This window comes from Balaenoptera musculus, chromosome 5 (genome assembly GCF_009873245.2).
Source record: "Balaenoptera musculus isolate JJ_BM4_2016_0621 chromosome 5, mBalMus1.pri.v3, whole genome shotgun sequence".
NCBI lineage: Eukaryota > Metazoa > Chordata > Mammalia > Artiodactyla > Balaenopteridae > Balaenoptera > Balaenoptera musculus.
In genome coordinates this window covers 78,924,376-78,942,249 of record NC_045789.1, presented here as the reverse complement: position 1 = coordinate 78,942,249, position 17,874 = coordinate 78,924,376, and positions in this window count along the sequence as shown.

Sequence of the window (17,874 nt, the reverse complement as noted above, 5' to 3'; positions counted from 1 at the left end):
TCCCCTAGACCTGTTGATAGAAGTAAAGCAATTAGGGAAAGTGCTGAGCTTATTATGAAAATGAAATAATTGGTGAAGCCCGAAGCGTGAGAGGCTTCCCAGGAGCCCAGGCCCGTGGGAGGCCTCATCTTCACCAAAACACCTGCCCATCAAAAAGCACCCTCCTGCCCCCGGGGAGACTCCGAGACAGCTGTGGCAAGCATGCTCCAGAGACACCAAATCTCCAGTTTCTTTTGAACTAAATACTTTATAGCAAGCCCTAGTTCCACCACGAAAGTTTTCTTGACATTTTCCAAACCTCGAGAATTGTCTTTTTTTTTTTTTAAATTCCTGTAGAATTTTATTTTTGTGGCTCTTTCTTGACTTCATGTTAAGTCCATACTCTGTGTTTTTTTTTATTTTTTTCCTCTCCCTCGGAGTTCTCACATACTTGTCATTTATTTTTATCTTTGTAAGCCATCTTAAATCCTTTTCTGAACAAGGTGGGTTATAAATAAACGAAAATTCTTACATCAGTTATGGTATGTCTCAGAACGTCAAGCATCGTTACTTGAATGCTGCCGAGTCCTCAAGTTACTTCTCTTGGTAGATTTTACAAAATAACTGAGAATTTGTGCCTCTTTGCAGCAATATCTTAGTCCCTTGATTATTATTCTGTCATTTATTGTTTGAAAATTCTATTGAACATTTACTTTTTAATAGTTTGAAAATACAGTGGTTAGCAAATACAACACGACCCCTAGATTTACAGTCTTCTCTGAGGGGAAATAAAGTTAAGCACTGTTAAGGCACACCAGTGATTTAATAATAGCTCCGGGAAGTGAAAGAAAAACAATGCTCCCTCATTGAAAGTACTCATTGCTTATAAGATGTATGCTGATCTTAAGAACCTTCATATATGAAGGAAAATAAAAGACGTCTGAGGCACTAATCATACCAGGTTCTAGCCAAACACCTAAGATATATGTTGTACAACAACTCCATGAGTTGGAATTCTTTTTCCAGTTTTATAAACATAGGCTTAATTGAGACTTAAAGAGATTAAATAGTAAATAGTGGATAAATTGAACACATCTAGGCTGTATTCGTAGGCTATACATTATTTATTTAGCAGCCCTCAGAGTGAGGCATTCAGGGAGAAAAGGAGGCAGGAAAAACATCTTTATAAGAATTGACGTGTGGAAATCTGTTTACTGCCAAGGCCACTGGAGTATATAGTCCCAGTTAATTTCCACCTATTTATTTATTTCCAGATATGTATTTGGAACATATATTTTTATTTCTGGATTTATTCCAAAATGACCCACTCCAACCCTTATTTCCTCCATTTTTAGTGAGAGAGCACGGATAGCTCTGTCCTTGTCAAATTATGTCTTTGCTCCGCCCATCTCTCCTACGCAGAATGCACTCTGCTTCTGAAAGAGGCAATTTGAGTGGAAACCATCCTCCTCTCCTCCCCTCTCCGTCCTTTTCCTCCTTCCCTTTTCCTTACATCATCAAGGTGAACACCCATAGAGCATTTATATGCCAGTTGCTATCCCCAGCAATTTACTTGTAAAAGCTCATTTAATAATCTCAGCAGCTCCTTGAAAAGATAGAGTTATTATCCCCACTATGAGAAACTCAGGAAAAAGATGTTGCATGATTTACACCAAATATTCCATAAGACAGAGAGAATTCCAACCCAGTCTTCTCCAGGAACCATCCTCTGCACTTGATTGCCTATTAGGGAAAGCACACAGTGCTGGAATTGCAAAGGTCTGTGCTCAAAACGAAGCCTGATCAGTGTAGGCTGCGGCATTTTGAGCAAATTCAACTTATCTGAGCCTCAAGTTCTCCATCTGTAAGCTGGGAATAATAATACCTGTGAGAATTTAATGTGATTACATATCTAAGGCACCTAGAAAATAGTCTCTCAATACATCTAATTCTATTCTCTTTTGTCGAATTATTCTTCAAAACTAGGTTCAAATCCCACCTCCCTCTCAAGCCTTTCCAAATCTCTGACACCCAGAATTATTACAGAACAGAATTTAAAGTAATCCCTCCATTTTTCTATAAAGCAAAATCCAATATTACTTTTGCCAAACATAAAATTTTAGGAATGTAGATAAAATAGGCATATGTCTACTTATAATAGACTTATAGTTCATCATTTTAGATAAACTATTCATAAAAGTAAAATTATATATCAATGTGTAAATACTGCCTTTTCCATGCATATTTTATAAAATAATTTTATTCAAATTTTAACTTGCAACTTTGATATCAATGACTTCATCATTGGAGCCTCACTTTGAATCACAGGTGTTTTGTTTTGTTTTCAGAGTATATTATTTTCACTTCTGTCTAAATTTTTGAAGGCACCTAATTTTCTGAAATCTTTTATGATTCTGTCATTGGGAATTTTATTACAAACCACAAGTTCCTGCTTGCTTTATATTAAGAAGTTGTTTTTTTCTCATTCATCCCAAATATGTACACTAATGATTCACCAATTTTTTAAATGGTTTTTAAAAGGATGCTTGCAATAACATGGTACACTTAAAATTGTGAGGTCACACCCCATAAATAATTGCTTAATCAGTTTTAAATATCTTCATCTCCTTTTAATCAATTTCATCAGATGGCTTCTGTATGTATCCTAAACTAGGATTGATTGAGGATGATTTAGGCTACACTCCCCACTCCCACAGTTCTGTAGTTTGCAGTTCAGATTGATGTACAATAATTACAGGCAGGTAGAGATCCTATGATACATAGGTTCTATGTTCCAGGCATTGTTACACTCTATGAACTCAATTCTCTCAACAGGGTTGACAGGTAGATACTATCATTATCTCTTTTTTTAGCCAGTGAGGAAACCAAGACACAGAAAGATTATTCCATCTAAGAACTCACAAGTAGTAAATAAGGAAGAAAGGATTTGAACTCAGCTAATGTAGATTCAAAGCCTATGCCTTAAGCATTCTGCTATGATGCCTCAGAGAGGACTTTTAAAGTTTTGACCATAAGGACCTTTTTTTCTGATGCCTAATTTTGGGGGGAAAATGATGTACAGTATATTCAGGCACATACAACACTCTCTCTTGGATTTTCCCATTACCCTTTCTTTTTACTGCTATTGGAGCACTTTGTCAGAGGGCTTTGCATTATGGATATTGAGACATTTTTCTTATTACTAAATATTTGTATAACTGAAGTAATGTTACCTCTATTATAGTATTCTTGTCCATCTGCCTTGCATTATGGATACCTGGAATCATATTTGAATTATCTGAAGTACTTACCATAAGGCCTTAGATAAATGTTTGTTTTATTAAACTGAAATGCTATATATTCATTAGGTTGACTCTTTTCAGTACTTTGTTACAAGTTTTAAGAGTTGCTTTGAAAGTTTTTTTTTACCTCTTTCTCACCACAAGGGAATAGCTTAGTGGATATCTACTGTAAGGTAGACAAAAGAGTAGTGTAAAATATTCAATCAATTCAATTATTGACTAAAAGTTGATGGTATTATGGAAATAATTTATTTTAAAATATAAGTTTTTCAGAAACCACTAATAATATCCAGAAAAAAGTGAACATAAATTTTCCTATGAAACTAATATTTCAGAAACTCATTTAGGCTCTAGAGATTAGAGTATTTCATTGATACAGATACACATATTTTAATACTTTACTACTTCTGAAATGGAAATTCATCTTAAAATGAATTGCTGTTGACCAGGCAGCAGTCATAGCATAGTTGTCATTGCCTACACGTTCATGAACTTGATCATAGATGTTTATGTTGTCAACACTTCATTGAAGTTACTCGCACTGACAGTGCTACACATGTTGAGTTTGTCATTTGAAATGTCTTCAAAAAGATTATACTAGATTTCTTTGCAGAAAGGCAAAGAAACAGGGCTGTGTAAGATTTGATAAAAATCTATGTCTAAATAATTCTCAAAGAGCATTTTCATATGTATACATAATAAAAATTCTAAATGAATAGTGTTATATCATAGTTTAATAGTGAATTTTTTTTCTCATAGTATAGAAAATAATCATGTATCCAAAGGTAGATTGCATTTCAGAGTTGCGGACACCCAGTACTTTCTACCTCTGCTAACATAAAAATCTAATTTTATTTTTATATGGAAAAAAGTTTCTTAAGGAAAAATCAGTGTTAAGAGAAGTCCAGAAATCCTAACTATCACTCCATGGATTTGCACATAAAATACATCAGCTGAGTGTAACATCATTGCTTTCACTTTGTTGTGTCAATTTTTCTCAAATATTTCTAAAATTGAGTTGACTAAATACATCACAAAATTCCATTTCTTTCTGCTATAGCTTGAAAATACTGTATCGTTTCATTTTTTTCCTTTGTGCTATAAATGCTGCCCTTAAAATAAATAAATAATATAAATAAGATAATTAACCTTGAGAGTTCTTCTGACATCAAGGAAAAAAGAAGTGGGGAGGGATTCAGAGAAGCAAAGTAGAGAGGTGGAAGTACACAAGCAACAGCTAGAAATAGATCCCTTATAAAATAATGAAATTAAACTGTTACAAGACCAATTTGAAAAGCACAGACTAATATTCATGTAAAAGGTAAATGAAAAACAAGAAAAGGATTGATAAAACCTCACTGCAAGACAACTACCATAAAAGCAGAGGTCACAAACTAGCTGCCCACGGGCAGCATGAAGTCTGAGTATCTTTCTGACTACATAGAGTTTAGCAATTTTTAATTAGTTTCTCAAATGTAGAAGGTTTTACATTAAAATATGGATTTTCAGCTTCTTTTGAAAAATCAGAATGTCTGATAACACTGAATTCACATTCCCACAAAGCAAGTGTGAACAGATTGGAAAACTGACTGCCATTTTTGGACAGGAATACACTCTCTAATTTGTTATAGTCTCTCCTCACCCTAGTTCTGCTTGTTTAAAATTTAGGAGCTGTAGAAGTTGCGACTATGGGATATTACCTGAAATCATGACCAGTGAAAGACAAGCTATATGAGCGACCCTCGGAGGCAAGCTTATGGATTTCTGAAGTGGAAGTCTTAGAAATACAGAGCCCAGATCAAAAGTCAATAACCCACACATCAAGAATGTTTTATCAGCAAAAGCAGTAACAGGTGTGATCATCAGAATAGCTAGCATCTACTGAGTTCTTAAAATAAGTTAAATAACATGTTAAACACCCTGCAACTATTATTCATTCAACAAATTTTTCCATTTATTATAAGATGTGATGAGTCACAGAGATGCAGAGATAAAGTAGACCTACTTCACTATCTTTTTGGAGGTTATATGATAGCAGAGGCAGATATTACCCAAAGAATCATACAAATATATATAGTATAATGTATGTATACATATATATTTATAACATATAGTACAGTACACTACATGTGTAGTATACATATACATAGATATATATATTACATATCCTACTAGTATATCTACACATTTATATACTGTATTTATATATTTACATGTGTATACAATTTATACATGTATGATTTTCTTTAAACCATATGAATTTGCTGATATTTGTCTGTATTTAACTTCAGAATTGGTCATTGCCTATGGGTCAAATTAATACATTTTAACTGAGAAGGCAGGCACTGCTTTTCCCCTATTCCCAGTCTTTCCTTCTTGTGTAGTGAGTTTCTAACCCTCTTAGTTCCCTACCTCCACCCACATACACACCCTGCCCTGCGATAGTGTCGTGACTTATTTATTTGGTGTTTTTGGAAGGGGGAAATGGCCACGTGAGCCCTGCTCTTTCATTCCCTCTTTCTCACAGGGAGCCAGAATTCTGTGTTGCTCTTCCAAGCTGTAAAACCTGTGGGAGGTTTGAATGTATCCATAGCTTCCAGAGCCTGGCATGTTGTCAAAAGCTAAGAAGAGTAATGTTTGATTCCTTCTCTGCCTGATTTCTGTCTATCTTTCCATTCATTTCAAACAAAGTACCCCAACATTTGTGGTTTTAGGAACGAATGAGATTCTATGCAAGAGAATAATAAGGGGAAGGAATGGTTTTGTATGGTAAATCAGAAGATTCTTCTTTACAAGTGACGTTTAAACTGAGAAGTACAGGCTGAGTGGGAGTGAGCTTGTGTGCTGTGTGTGTGAGTGGGAGGACAGAGGTGTGTTCTAGGCAAAGAAGAACGTTTGTAAAACCTCGGAGTTAGCAAAAATCAGGAATTTTTGAGGAACTGAAAGAGGGTCTTTCAGCTAGACAGTGAAGAAAGAACAGGATGAAGTTGAAGGAACAGGCAGGTACATTATGTACAACTGTATAGGCCACGTCTAGATTTGGGGATTTTATCAGAAGGGTGATTGGAAGTCATCAAAGGGATTGAAGCAGGAGAGAATGTAATCATTTCCTTATCTTACGTAATCTTCAAAATAACCCCTTGATGGAATGTATTATTATTATGCTCTTACGTCAGCTGTATAAACTAAGATGCAGAGAGCTTAAGTTGCAAATGTATTATATGATAGCTAGCACATTTACATGATTCCAGGGACCATGCTTTTTTTTTTTTTTTCCTAATGCAGCCTCCCCATGTTTAGAGACATGGTAGAGGGATGATGTGAAGAGCCAACTCTCCTGAAGAGATGAAAACAATGCTTCGTAAGAAAAGCCAAAGTGAAAAAAGAGTCTTTTCAGTAAAACAGACTTCTAACAGGGACCATCCTTTTAATCACTCTTCTATTCCACCTATCCAACAGAATTACACAGTCTAATCTGTAGAGATTTCAAGGGTATATGTCTATTTGTAGACTGCAACTTACAAATAGTAGATATGACTCAGTCACAGCTTTCTGAGGGATTTACAAAAATTATTTGATACTTGTTATTTGATATCTCTGTGTTTAGGGACAATAAAATGGACAATCAAGTCAATTCATCCTTCTCGTTTCTACAGTAGAATCCTAATGTTAGGGAAAAATTAAGTTTTTAACTATGAGGTGCCTCTTTTGTGTTATATAAACAAATTTAATAATTTCCCCCAAACCAGGTAATTAAAAATAGATTGGCTGAAGGGGAACAGAGGTTAAAAATGTCCCAGCCCTTCATAAATAAGTGTTGGTAGATTTGAGAATGAAGCTGCTAACCACTTTACTCTCTCTGTCTCTAACAGTGCCAGACACGGACACATGAGTTAAAAGTTCTTTCACCATTGACCTCATGTGCAGTTTGTACATTGCTTACTAAAACTTCCATGCCATCCATATCTGTTGTTCTTACTTTAGAAAACAAAGATCCATATATCCTGTTTATCTGTCTGAAAAGGTAGTGTTCTCAGTTTCTTTAAAACACATTTTTAGAAAAGATATCTATCTGCCATTTGATCATTTTCTATGTGTGAAATATGACATACCATCTCACTTATGCTCCACAGCAGGTGCACAGACCTTCAAAGACACAGCTCTCAAGTTTGCATTTCCTTCACTCCACATGGTTTCTGTAGCATCCTGTGTAATGGTTTTATATTTTTTCCTGTGGAAACACTCATACCCACACTACTGCAACTTCAGCCTGGTTTAGCAATCAGAATACATTGTGTCTATCCAGTACATTTTGCAAGCATATAAAGGAGACTGTGGCAGTCATGCTTGAATAAACTTTGCTTTCTTTCACTTGTAAAGGAACTACTGCTCATGCATTCATTCAGCCATGAATGCTTGGCTTTTTCATTACAGTTACTAGGACACTATAAAAGGAAGGTTTCTTGGTTTTTTATTCATCTTCAGAAAAACAAGAAAATAAAACAGCACTGGATGCAGTCACTTGCCTTGGGTAGGGACAATTTTTTGCCCTGGGTAGGGACAACTTTTTACTAAAGTAATATAAAAAAAAGACACCAAGTTAATTCATTAGATTAGCTTCGTAAGTGCAGAGTGCACTTTTAAATAAAAAAACAAAACATTTATACAATCCTTAGATAAGTAAGTATTTTATCGAACCAGATGAATTCAACAGGGAACACTAAATACAAAGAACTTTAGTCTTTCTTCCATTGTCTCTTTCAAACTGTGCTTTTGGACTTACTCTACTCCTGCCCCTGAATGAAATATGAAAATCCTTAGATTTTATTAACTGTGTTAATGACAAGAACAGTCTAGTGTATGTAATAAAAAAAGTCCAGTCTCATCTAACATAACAGACTAATTCCAGTATTATTCATTCAATATAAAACGTACTGTCCTCGGTCAACACTCCCTTTCCCACAAGTTTGCTTCATGTTTGGAAGCCTTCCTTGGGGTGGTGGATAGGACCAGAAGGGTAGACTTTTTTTCCTCACTTCACTAGCTGCTGCATCAGACCCCTGAAGGTTCACATCAATGGGAAAAGGAGATGGAGAGGAAGGGTTATCTCTTAAATGATAGGTGCAGCTGTAATTTTCTGGCTCTCTCTCTCTCTCCTAGCTCTCGCCAACTCTGTCCCCACTTCACTCCTTGCCCCTCAACCACTGCTGGAGTCTGGACTCTACCTGCTGCTCCTGAGATGTTGGAAATTCTTCCTCTCAGCCAACGGCTTTTGACACCCTCTCCTCAGTCCCTTTTGGGTAATTAAATTTCTCTCTTTCAAAAGACTGAGTATCTACCTCAAACTTCTCTCAGACACTCCACAGCCTTCAGCAAGGTTCATAGACAGCTGACATTTACTGCAGATGTGTGGACTGTTGTCCTAACTTCTTCAAAGCTGAAACTCAAACTACATTATGTACTACAACTAACATGACGAGAATAGTGGATAAGAGCCTATGGCCAAGTATATCATTTGGTAGAACAAATGACAAAAGGAACATGCTACTACATCAACAAGGCTGGGGTCTTGCATTTTTGCAGGAGTGCATGCATGTGAGCATGTGTGGGTGGTCATATTTATTAAATATTACCTGTATGTATTAATACTGGGGTCATATTTATCAACCCACAGGCAAGCTCAGTATAAAAACCCTCTCAATCCTCACACCAACTCTATGAATTAGATTCCACTATTAGCCTCATTTTATAGATGAGGTACTTAGGGGTTTAAGAGTTTAAGTAACTTACTCAAAGTCACACACTTTGAAAAAGTTACAGCTGGAGTGCAAGCTTAGTATCACTGTCAGATGTATAGGCCTAGCTCACTGTAATTACTACATTGGGCCACCTCCCCTTGGACCTAGAGTATTATTAAGTAATGACTGGAACTAGGCTATTAAAATGGATTCTTGCATCTTTAGCCAAAGGTTTGCCCAGATAACAGACTTTAACAGCAGCTTTCATCTCTGTGTTATTGATGGAAATCTTTCACTGAGTGAAGTGTGTCTTGGGTACAGGCCTGTACAAGACTGCAATCATCCCATTAAACAATACAAAACAATAACAACCCAAGTCTTCAAAGTAGTCTACCACTCCCTCACACACCTTCTTGCATATTGTATCAATAATACAGCCAACAATGTCCTGATTCAAATTTCTTCTGACTGTTAATGAAATTTGTAGTTTATTTAGCTATAATATCTAGGATGCATGCATTTCGAATCCTAGTTTTCAGGTTCCTTGCGGCAACTTTGAACATTGAAGAGAATCTGAATACTCATGATAACTTGTGAGGAAAAAAATGGGTTCAGTCAATAAAATTACCAGGCAGGTCATCCACAAGCCACATTAGTAACATGATGAATTCAGAGCAAGTGGATAAGCCCTGAAGAAAATTAAAGTTCTTGGCTATTAGGCCTAGAGGGACATCAGTGGCAAGATTCAGCAGAGAAAGAGAAAGCTTAAGTCGGGCCTGAGGACAGGCCCTAGAAATAGTCATTATTTTAATGCATAGTGTCTAAAGCGGTTAAAGGAGGAAGGTATAGGGGCAAGAAAGCATTTGACTAATGATTTAATCTGATGGGATGGTTATGCCAACAGAGAACCCATTCAGCTCTCCAAGGCCCTGCTTAAGTCAATCACAGAATTAACATTTCCAGACTAGGGTTTCATAAAAGGTCTATGTAATGCTTTATGAAAACAAGAGCTACTTTACCAAGTAAGTTTGGAAAATGCTTCAATCAATGCTCTCTCCTAGAGATTTATGACACACGTTTATCATATTAAAGTCTTCATGGGACTCCTGCAGAAAAGAAACCTGCTTAACCGTGTTTAACTTAGCATTTCCTAAATTTATTTGATCAGGAAAACATCCTTTTGTGTAACACCTTTAGTTTTTGGACCCACTTTCAGAACTTTTAGAAAAGCTAATCCAGTGTAATTAGGGAACCCCAAGAACCCTGTATCTGATAGGTATGCTCAAAGATTACTGACTATTGCTTCTTGCAGCAAAACTATTGAGAATTTTTTGGTGGGCATGGTTTAAAGAAATAATCTTTAAAATGTCACTAGCATGCATACATTCTAGACATCTGTTCCAGGTCCATAGAATTCAAGCTGGAAAGAGGGTTGACAAATTTGAATGAAAATTATAGAGCCTCCAGGACACAGGCTTCAATATAAGGTCTACCTACCTTTTAATGGAAATGAAATAAGATGTCCCTATGGATAAAGTTAAGGTTTTTACTTAAAAATCAATTCTAGAATCCCATCCAACTGACAACCAAAAAGTAATAAAGATCACTAAGTACTATACCATAGAAAAATTTAACCTAGGAAATTTGTGGATGGTAACAAATACCCATATGAGCTTCGAAAAATCTCACTGACGTGCCCTTATGACATATAACTAATTTAGTTTAACTAGTGATGTAACTTCCAAAGAAACTCTTGAAATAGCTATTTGCCAAAAATACATATATATAACTTAATGGGTTGACGTACTGCTCTAATATACTAGCTAATATTTTTGAAGGCTTACATGGATTAACTATATTAATCCTCATAGCAACCTACATTCTATAGAAGGGAAGGGAAGCTGAGGATAAGAGACTTTCAGTAATTTGCTCAAATTCATATTGGTAATAGGTAGTTGAGCTAGAATTACACACTCTATTCAATAGCCTAGTATAAGATTTTTATGTACTTGGGGTTTTATGAGTTAGGATACTTGTTTGAATGTGGTAACAAAGGCCAAAATAACAGTTACCTAAATGCGATTGAAGCTTATTCCTCTCTTAGTTCACATAAGAGTAGTTCAGAACTGGATAAAGAACTTTCCATCTTTATTAACATGTGGCATATATCTCATGGCTGAACATGGCTGCTCTAGCACTCACCACCAGATCCACATCCCAGCTAGTGGGAAGGGAAGAAGAAGAAAATGTACAATGTACTCTTTTATAGGCCAGACCTAGAAGTTGCCCATTACTTTACTCATATCCTCTGGACTAGAGCTTAACTAAATATTTATACTTAGCTCCAAGGGAGAATGAGAAATGAAATCTTTATTCTGGGCATCCATGTGATCACCTAAAATTCCAGTTGCTATTATTAAAAGAATAGGGGAGAATGCCTATTTTGGGGAAAACTAGCAGTTTTTGCCACAGAGTCATTAGCTACAGCTAGTTAATTAGAGATCCTTCAAAAATTTTGTTTTGGCTTTAGGATAGTTAATATTAGGCCATCTTTTCTGCTAGAAATTGAATAACAGGGCCAGTTGACTGGAATGGTGTGGTGTCTGAGTCAAAAAAAACCTCTTTCTTCACAAGGATGGGAGAGAGTTGATCTTTCTGTTATCATGATGGAAGATATGTCCAACTTCTTCAAAAGTATTATAAAATCATTGAAAATTATTGTCCTATCAATCTAGAGATCAAAAATACTCACCATGTCTCTATGGTGCTGTTAAGATGTAGACTGTGTTAAAGCATAAAGGGTCAACGTTGAACTCATGCAGAAAATCCCCAAATAATACATGTCTGTCTACAAGCGTCAAGGAATAGTCACTAAGGCTAATAATAGTCTCATTTATTCCTACTGGATTAAATGGATCATAAATAAGAAAACTAAATATGAGTATGAGTAAACTGTTTTTTTACCAATTAAAAGTCACATCATAAGAAATAAAGAATATTTAGCCTAACTGAATATATACGTGAAAACCATCAAGCTACCTTTGAGATTAACTTGGACACCATGTGAGAGAAAAATCTACATTAGAGCAATCCATTCCAAACTACATCAGGATACAACACATCCAAAAATTCTACAGAAATGCCTATTAAGAACCATTTTCCTTTGGAAAAAAAATCTGAGAAATCTATGGAACCACAGAGAAATTACTGCAACTATCACAAGTAAATGGATCAGTTTTTAAAGACTAATATTTTCCCACATTTTGCTTGTTTTAACTAACAAACACTAGCATACAGTGAATTTATCACTTTGACAGAAATAAGCCAGTCTTAAAAAATCCTGTTTTCATATGGCTTCCTCCTATATAGAGTTCTGATTTCTTTTAAATTTTGTATTTTCATTAACCTTTCTTTTGTTTTTTACCTTTTCAAATATTTTCCCAGGTATTCTCTTTTATTGAGAAGAGCATTACAAATATCCACACCTTACTTTTGTTAGTACTTTTTAACTTTCAAATCCCTTTCATATGCAGTTTTCATTTACTCCTTGGAACTAATGCATATTAATGCAAAGTATAATGTTTTCTTAGAAATCTCTGAAGCTCAACACATTTCTTAATTTTCTCTTGTTTAGTGAAATCCAGGGGTTCTGATTTATGATCTTTTTCATTGATGGAAGTTCTTGTACTTAGTGCCTACAAAGCACTAAGTGTAACTACTACAATTTTTCTAGTAAGTTCTTTGGATCCACAAATACAATTTCAAGGAATGTAGGCCTTGAGTTTCCTTGAAGATCATGTACACACAGCAATATTTTTCAAAAAAGAAATTCATTCTTTTTAAATGTTCTAAAACTTGGGAGAAATTTTTATGTTCAATCCTAAGAATCACAGGCCATGAAAATATTTTTTACATTTGTAGCGGTGGTCCTAGATTAAAACTTAGGTATTTTCACCATTGGATTTAGGTAAGTCTGGACATACCAAGAGGTTCTATGCTAGCAGTTTTGAAAAGCTTTTTGTAGCAGAAGACTCCTTTGTACAAATGAAATCTTCAGAGGAAAGGAAAATAAAACAGATAAAGCAGATGATACTCTGGTTGAAGTTGGGCAGGCATGGGGGTGGGGCCTCTTTGCCTCTGTGGGGACGTGGGTAATTCTAAGCAATTCCCTCTATCAGTGACACAGATTACCTTGAAGCTCAGCCCCATGAAATGGACTGTAAAAGTGGAAGCTATTCCCTACATGTCTAAAAGATACTGAGAGCCCAACACAAAAGTAACTTTTAATGTACATCAAAGAAAGCAGCCCTAGAGAGTGGAGGTTATATTATGATGGATATTTTTGGAGCAAGGGGTGGGCACAGTAGATTGAGGGGCAGAATGAGTAGAATGGCTTGTCATATTTGGATCTGCAGGGAGAACCTCACCTTCAATGCCTATCAGCAGGACCTAAGTTTCATAGCTTTCAAGGCCTAAGCAGTAGACATCATAAGGAACTGGGAAGAAGAAAAACACTGCAGATGCCCCAGAGTGGCTGATAGGATGTTTCTTGAGGACATTTATGACATACATTAGAAACACTCTAAATACTTGAGGGGAAGAAAAAGGCAAGGAAGAAAATATAAGCCTGCCTTTACTTGCTAGAAGCCATGTAATAGTGATGGTAACAGAGTCCAATGAGTAAAACAGAATTCACATCAAGAGTTTCAACAAGGAAGATTTAATGCAGGGAATGATGATGTAGGCTTTGGGGGCCTTCAGAGCAAAAAGGGAACACTGGGGTGAACCTAGAGTTAATAAGGATAAACAACTACTACCCCAAGGGCTCTGGGAACAGAAGGGAAAAGATAGAAGTTACCAGAGTAGCAGCTTAGAGGTGGGGCCTCACAGAGTGGAGGCCCAGACCTCTGATCGGGAGTCCCCCTTGGCTGGTGCTGGTTTCTCTAAGGTATGTGATGAAACTTATTTTGGAAGTGCCAAAAGGAGTGGGAATAAAGAGTCACTCTGCGGGTAGATAACTGAGGACAGACAGTGCTGAGAGAAAAAGCAAGAAAGAGGACGGAGGTCCTCTCTGCTCTTCCTGCCCCATCCCCCCATCCCCTGAACCAAATAGAACATCAGCTGGCACAACTACCATACAGAAGCATATGGAAGGATACATTTGTGCCAAAACCAAAATGGACAAACAGAGCAAGCACAGAAAAGAACTGTGTACAACTATAATTATGGACCTATATTTTTTTCCCCAGGTTGGTGTAATAGCACCATTGGTGACATATTTTTTCCATATTTGATTCTCTGTTGTTCAAAATTAAAGCTGAAAAGCATAAAAGAGGTAAAGTGTCTCATAAAATTACTCTCAGAAAAAAGTTTGATATAAATTATGGCAAAGCCATAATTTTTGGAAGATATTTTTTAAGATTCAATTTTATATATTGAGAGAGTAATATTAAATTAGCACCATTCAGTATCTTGAAGATGTATTTTGCAGGGAATTTTAGACACATTAGAAATTATTTAATATTAGGGGCTTGACTGGTAGATAATGCCTGCTCTTAAATTTTCTTGACTAACGTGTTATCCTCTGCTTTTTAGGACACAAAAATCTGTGATCCCAACGAGGTACATTTGTAGGTGTTCATATTTATTTAATTTTTTGGACAAAATTTTTGCCCCACAAATCACACACTGTAGGATGTTTATCTATTTAAAATATAATAATAATAATAACTTTTTGAATATTCACCATGTGGCAGATACTGTTAAAACACTTGGAAAACTACAAGTGAGTTACTTTAATCTCAATAACTTCTGGTCAAATTTTCTTCTTGTGTATTTGAGACAGATGGATCATGCTTGCTTTAATCCAAAACACAGGACATTGGACTCTGAAGGCTGTCTGTGTAGACCTCACTCCCTAGGCTAGGCTTAACTTGCCCATTCTTTCAATAGATGTTTATTGCACCGTTACTCTATCAGTCAGTGTTCAGGCAGGGGAGGAGAGTCACTATGTGTTCTGGCAAAAGGAATTTATTATAAGAAATAGACTTTACAATTGTGGGAGGGGCTGGGGAAGTAAAAGTCTGGAAGGGAGATTTTAGAAGATCAGAGAAGTTAGCAAGTAGTCAGTCTGAGAAGCCAAGTACATCCCATTCCTAAATTAGAACCATAAAAGGGGATTCCATGGGGAGCTTTATGGAGAGTTGTTCTTTCTGTGGAGGACAACCAGCTCTGTGGGTCCACAGCCAAGTGTTTTGGGGTATACATGAGGTCACTGTTGATCTTCAGGGCCAGTAAGCTGCAAGTAGAACAGCTGGCAGAGCAGAGGAGAACGAAGACACCTTGGAACCCACTGATCACAGCTTCATCTGTCCATCATCTCATCTGGCTGCAGAATAACTTTCAAAGTAATGTCTGCTGCATCACTTCCAATTTTCAAACCTCTTGCAGGTTCTTCTTTTGGCTAACTCTACAGGTAGGGGGACCAGATAGGTGAGGGGATTCTGGGAAACATAGTTCTCAGTTTAATGAAGATGATGTAATAATCCATCACAGCCGGTCCATGCAAGAAACTCATTAGGCAATCTTCTGTAAAATGGGAATAATAACAGGGTGTTTGTGACGGTGAAATAACATAATGCATGTAAAGATTCTAATAGTGTCTGCCACATGGTGAATATTCAAAAAGTGATTGTTATTATTATATATTAAATAGATAAAAATAGAAAGTAGGATGATTAACTCTGGTCAAGGTAAATTAAGGCCATTATATGTACATCGTTTTGGTGGCCATGAGATTTCCAAGGTCCTTTGGATCTCTGACTACTGAGAGTATAACTAACTAATGGACCCAGCTGCTAAGCTTTGCTGAATTCTCATAGGGCCACGCCTTCCCACTGGCCTCCAGCCAGTCACTGGGTGTGGCAGCAATACTAAGCCAGGTCTGCTCCTGGGAGACCAGAAATTCCTCTCACAGTAGAGACTCTGGCTCAAGACCTACCAGATGACGATGATGAACTTTCTTTAGAACTGCAAGGCCCATCTAGAATCAATACTTCTCTCTTCTCTCCCTCCCTCCCTCCCTCCCATCCTTTCTTCCTTCCTTCCTTTCTTCTTCACCCAAGGTCAGACCAAGCCTCTCCCAGCTCCCTCCCCTTTTCTCTCATTGGAAGTTCCCCTGAATATATTTCTAGCATGTTTAATCTGGTATTGGTATTTGCTTCTTGGAGGACATGGAGTAACATGAGTGCAAAAGAAAAAGGTCAGTACCCTAAGAAAATAAGATCTAGCACCAGAAAGTGAAAAAAAGGAAAAATTAATAAACAGATGATTAATTTAGAAAAGCTGACCTTCATAATTTTATTACACCACAAAAAAAAAAAAAGCTGCCTGGGTATTAATTCTAGACTTCCTTGTTTACAGAGTTTCAAGATAAAAGTTTTTTGTTTTTTTTTTTTTAAACACTGAGTTTATATAGTTCATATACCATGCCCTCCCTCACAGAAGCCAGGCTGTGATGGGGAGCCCTCTAATTAGAAGGGGAAAATTCTCTTTTCCTGAGACCACACTGATGAAGACTCAGAGGAGCCACTCCCATTTCATATCTCCCTACCTTCTTGTTCACATCCACTGGGCTTTTGGCTGGAATGAAGCTATCGCTTGGAGAGTATCCTGTGAAGGGTATCAGCCTTTCCCAGGTCCCAGGAATCCAAGTAGGTAGTGAGACATTTGCTCCTGCTGTTTACAATGTAGCGTTGAATGGACAGGCATCTATTCTAGTCCAAAGCACAGCTGATATAACATTTGAATAAAACTGTAGGGGATGTTAAAAGATAAACTGAGGCATATTAAAAATTTTAAGAGTTTACGTGGGCAAAAATTGACTCAAGTCAGGGGGTGTCAAATCACAAGTGGTTAGGAGCACTCCATAAACAAGAGCCAGGGAAAGACTTATGTAAAGAAAGTGCAGAAGCAAAGAAAGGAAATTATTCGATTGGCTATAGTTTAAAACTTCGTTGGCTATTTGTGATTGGTTGTCCTTAGCTTTTTGATTTCATAAACTTGAGGCATTTACAGGCTTAGATTTGGGTTGGCTTATGTAGCCGCCATGGCATTAGAGCCCCCTCAATCTATTGGCCTCCTTCTTTAATTTAACAGAGATAAGCTAATCCTCATTTCTTCAACTGCTTTAACCTGTATTCCTGCTTCAATAGAGGTTATCAGTAATATGCATATCTAAGTAAATACTTTATTGTCCTAAAGTCGATTCTTTTCCCATAATATAATGTTCCAATACTTCCACTAAATTTGATACAAGAACCAAGAAGAAATTTTGATACTTTTTCAAAGCCTCTTTTGGAGAACTTGTTCATTATTTTATTCCTCTTTACATAAATATCTGTATGCTAAAATCATCTAGGATTCAGTATTAGAAGTGTTTTCTACCTTCTTTCATCTAAAAATGAGAACAGTAGACTTCATCCTGCCATGGCCTTGGTGGCCAGGAAGCTCAATGTTAAGTTCAATGCTTAGGAATGACCTTATCTCTTTTATAGTAATTTATTTTCTTTTTTTCATTGAATGATTTCTAATTTTTCTGGTTTTATTTGTAATGATCATATATTCATGAGTTTATTTTAAGTACCCTAAAATATTTGGATTTTGGTGGGGAGGGAAATACATAGGCTATAAAATTTTAAATACCGTATACATTCCAAATGTGCATCTATTTACAAAAACACGCTCAGGAAATGGACCCTAGTCAAGCATTTTCTCTCAAATTAGATTTGAATGCTATATATCACATAATGAGCCTTTTAAAGTTCCCAGAACTCAAAATTCCATCCAGTGGTCTG